Source organism: Canis aureus, chromosome 11 (genome assembly GCF_053574225.1).
Source record: "Canis aureus isolate CA01 chromosome 11, VMU_Caureus_v.1.0, whole genome shotgun sequence".
Taxonomy (NCBI): domain Eukaryota; kingdom Metazoa; phylum Chordata; class Mammalia; order Carnivora; family Canidae; genus Canis; species Canis aureus.
In genome coordinates this window covers 57085369-57090407 of record NC_135621.1, presented here as the reverse complement: position 1 = coordinate 57090407, position 5039 = coordinate 57085369, and the positions used below count along the sequence as shown (strand labels likewise).

The window sequence follows — 5039 nt, the reverse complement described above, 5'->3', positions numbered from 1 at the left end:
AGTTGCTTGGACAACAAATTTCAGATGGGCCAACATATCTGGAAAAGTGCTATTCATAAGCGGGAAGTAGAACTTCCATCTCTTGAAAGCCATGAGGTCTGTGCCTCTGGAAAGAAAACTAATTAGGGGGAAACTAGAATCTAATCTGCTAACTAAATGATGACATATAGTCTTTGTAACTTCTGTATTTACATCTATTTAAGAGCCTACTAGTACTTGCAGCCTATTTTGATAGTTTGATAGTTTCAGCCTATTTTCATCATGCTAAAGAGAACTAAGGACCACACTATAAAAAAAGAACCTTACCACCTAGGGCCAACATGGTAGTCAGAGGAAAACAGTGTCACAAAACTTCAAGAAAGCAAAATCCAAGAAGGCAGGTGTCATGAACTGAGTAACTCTGATTTAGTAGATTTTTCATCCTGTGCCCAACCTTGTCTGTTTTAAGCTTTTTCCTATTTAGCAGAGAAATGTTCGCTTATATCTGACAAGATCCAGAAAACCTGCATAGCACAGTGATGAAGGTCAAATCAGCTTTTCAATTCCAATCAGAAACTAGAATTCAGGGAAAAGGAACTTAGCAGGAAGTTGAATTGTGTGGTCTTATCCACAAGCGAGAGCAGGTCAGGTTCCCATTGTTCGCCACAAACCCATTCCACCCCAGGTCTATGACCATTTGATGAATGTCAGACCTCCCGAGATGCCATCTGGTTAGAATTGACTCAGAAAAATAGTAAGATTGAACACACAGTGAAAATAAGCACGGAAAATAACAGAGAAAACATCAACTCAAAAACAAGGCAGCCATGGACCACTACATTTAAGAACAAAAATATCTATACCAACAGAACCTTTCAATTTTACAGTATCACAAAGGAGCAAAGTAATACTTTGACAATGATATGATATCCAAGCAAGAATTATAAGATACAAAAATTTTACTATTGCAGAAGGGGTACAGTAGGTCAAATATGGGTTCCAAATCAACTTATGCTCTAAGTCACCAATATAAATGTGGCCTTGGTATACATTGCATGCTATCTCAAGAGCTTAATACATTTAAAATTGAATTGTAGGTGTTAATATGAAATTATGATGTAAAAGGACAGTTTTTCCAACTCTATTTTTGAATTTGTCCCCGGCACATTATTTCTGTAGCACCAGCACTCATACATACACTCTTATACAAATTTGGTCTTTAATTCTATTTTCTACTAAAATGAATCAGGAAAAAAAAAATAAAATAAATCAGGGGTTCTTAGAGAGTAGTTGTTTTCATATCCTGGTAAAAAGAAAAATCAAGATGATCCTGCATTAACTTATTATTATCAGAATATAAGGCAAGTATAAGCTAAAAGATGTTTGGAGAAGTGAGAAAAGGCAAAACAAAGTAAAATAATTGAACGCCCACTGAGTAACATCTGATATTTGAACATAAATTTAGAGTAGTTATCTTAGCTAAAAAAACAAAAACAAAAACAAACTTATCAAAGAGATTAATAATACATACTCTACAAAAGAAAAGACAGGCTAAATTTTCCAAAAATATATATAGAAAAAGAATACTCTGTGATTCAATTATACGTATATACTGTTCACTATTTGGTCAATACCTAGACCTGTCATCATGGTTACATACTCTAACCTAAAAGTTTTAAATAAGCCTGTTAGACATTAGGACAGCATTATATATAAATGACAGGACCCTCTGACATGTAACTGATGAAATCCAAAAACATTTTCAGGTAGTAAAAATGTAGGTGATTGATGAACATTGGAAAACCCCAATAAAGAGTCATCAACTCAAAATTCCACTTAAAAGCTAAATTATTTTGCCATAATTAGGGATTTTTCTGTCATAATTACTATAATACTGAGGTTACATGCATATACACAGACACACATCCATAAACAAATCTAATGGCAATAGTATTTTTTTAATAAATTAATTTTTTATTGGTGTTCAATTTACCAACACACATAATAACACCCAGTGCTCATCCCGTCAGGTGCCCCCCTCAGTGCCCGTCACCCATTCACCGCCACCCCCCGCCCTCCTCCCCTTCCACCACCCCTGGTTCGTTTCCCAGAGTTAGGAGTCTTTATGTTCTGTCTCCCTTTCTGGTATTTTTGTTCTAGATTTTTGCATATGCTTTTAAAATTGCCATGCACATTTACATGTGTTTTCTTTACAGGTACTGGAGATTCTTAAAAGAATGTAGTTTAGTAGTCTTATAAGACTGATTAACCTTAAGAAATATATTTAAATATTCATAATTTATTTTATAAAGTTATGTCAATTGGTTTCTAAGGTTAAAGAGAATCTGACAGATATGATTTTCATTTAGTACAGTTTAGTTAATAATCAGAGTTTAAATATTGAAGAGAAATTGATTCTTTAGCTACATTATCATGTTTTAATGATTAAACTATTATTTTTTTTAATAGTTAAGAGATTTTATTCTAGTAGCTATAATTACAGTGCTTGTTTGTCGAAATGAAAACTGAAAACAAGTATACAAAACAGTTGATTACTAATCGTGTATTGAAAGCAGTAAGAGGTTCCACGACACCAAATAAACCAGTTCTGAGAACTTCCCCAAGATAAAGTTGAACAGCTCCAGCTTCTTCAGTGTTTATCAAAATACAAAAGAAAACAGTAGAGGTCGTTGTTTTGATGGCAAATCTGACCCTTGCAGGCTGAGGGAGTGAAAGCACATGTAGACCAGGGCTCCCGGGGCTCGGGGCTGAGGTGCTGGGATGACTGGCCTGCCCGCCCGCACTCCTGCTGGTGAGACCCCAGGCAGCCCAGAGGAAGCCAGAGTGCCCACACTGCCCCCAGGGAGGCCGGGGTCCCTCCAAGGGGTCCGTGAGCAGTGATGCAGCCCCCAGCCCATCTCCTGGGTGGCCGTATAAGCACAAGTACAAGCACAAATGCTAGGGGATACAGGATGACCCGAGACAAGAGCGATCACAGGGACCCTATTGTGACCATGCAGAATGGACCGTGGCTGGTTCTGCCCTGTCTCACGTTCCCGACGGGAAATGGCCCACTGGTGGACTGGACTCTGGCCGCCCCTGCAGAACCTACACTAGGCACATATCTCCCTTCTGTGTGTTCAAGTGTTCTCCTTTTCTTGTATTTGTAACGATTTTAAAAATGCACTGAGTTTGGGTTAAAAACCAACCACCAAAATGGATCTCAACATAGACCTAATGCCCAGAGGAGGTGTGCCAGGCTGGTCCCACACAGCGACTCCCGGAGGCCCCGTGTGCCCAAATCCCTTCTCAGTATTGAACGGTGGGTTGATTCTCTTTGTACAATAAAAAAAGCTGAGTAATATTGCATAGGAGTACCAGAAACTGCCTCGTTGGGAACACAAAACTATTTACATTAAATAAAAACCCGGCTGCAGGCTGCGTCTGCACATTTCCAGCGTGGTGAAGCACACTGTGACCGACCGTGGAGACAGCTTCTGGCACTCACACCACAGGAGAGCAAAGCAGGGTGGAAGGAGGGAGTGAGGGCGGGGGGGGGGGGGGGCTCACTTCTGGTTCCGGAGCTGATTGGACAGCCAGGCCAGTCCCTCATAGAGCCCATCCCCGCTGGTGGCACAGGTGGCCTGAATGCACCAGTTCCTGTGGCGCAGGGAGTGCAGCCCCAGCTTGTCCGTGATCTCAGCCGCATTCATGGTGTTCGGGAGGTCCTGCTTGTTGGCAAACACCAGCAGGACGGCATCCCTGAGCTCATCCTCCGCCAGCATCCTCATGAGCTCCTCACGGGCCTCATTCACACGCTCCCGGTCATTGCTGTCAACCACAAAGATGAGACCTCGTGTATTCTGGAAGTAGTGGCGCCACAGAGGCCGGATCTTGTCCTGGCCACCCACATCCCACACGGCGAAGCTGCTGTTCTTGTGCTCCACGGTCTCCACGTTGAAGCCTATGGTGGGAATGGTGGTCACGATCTCACCCAGCTTTAGTTTGTACAGGATGGTGGTCTTCCCTGCAGCATCCAGGCCCACCATGAGAATGCGCATTTCTTTTTTGCCAAAAAGGCCCTTGAAGAGGTTTGCGAAGATATTTCCCATGCTGTAGACTGGTGGGAGCAACACTGGCCAGAGAAACCCTCGGCGGCCGCGGCGAGGCTACTGCTCCGAGCCAGGCGTTGGTTTCACTCCCACCTGATTAAACTATTAATTGTTTACTGAATCTACAAGCCCAATTCATTGACCATAAATCAAAGTACAAAGTATTTATGAAGATTCTCCTAGATACACAAAAGGCTCTTGGGCAGTAAAGAGCACTCAGCAGACCTGAATTGTAAAAAGGAATATATATATCTTTATAACTTGTACTTTAAAAGAGACAAGGATATAAAACATTTTTTTGAGAAATATTTTCACAGTAAGTGCTAAAAACAGATTTTTTTGACCTTAAAGGGGTATGTGTCCATCATTTGGAAAATGCATGCCTGTGAAACACTCCATTCCCTTACAATATGGGACAAATGACGTGTTGCTATACTCCTTGGTTGGTTTATTGAAGACATCCATCATATAATGATACTTTAATAGATTTGCACATGTGAAATGATAATAATTTGCTACTTCTATAGCAATTTCCAAATATAACCTAAATTTCCAGAAAACATAAACCAAATCTGAAAACTAAGAGCTATGCTTGCTACTGAGAAAGCAGATGCATTCTCCTAGGCTTATGGAATCATAAAACTAGAAGAAATCATCTTAGCCCAATATTCTTGTTTTTCAAATAAGAGAATTAGCTCAGGGAAGTTGAGTATTTTATCCATGTTTTCACATCAGTTAATAGTGAAAGGACGAATGAACATCTCATGATTCTTAATCTTATGGTTTTTATCCATTAGAAGGCCTTATTTTAGTTTCTATACAGTTGTCATTTTAGTTCACAAGTTTGAATCTAATGCTATTGACAAGAAAAAATAACTACTGTGAGAAAAATATCTACTGTGAAGAAGATTAGAAATTTTCAGCAGCATTAAGCTTAACTTCTTTACA

The 5039-nt window shown here is 40.2% G+C and overlaps 1 pseudogene; it reads right to left on the bottom strand.

Moving 5' to 3' along the window:
• Positions 1-2527: 2527 nt before the first annotated feature.
• Positions 2528-4208, bottom strand: LOC144324126 (ADP-ribosylation factor 1 pseudogene; annotated as a pseudogene).
• Positions 4209-5039: the final 831 nt, after the last annotated feature.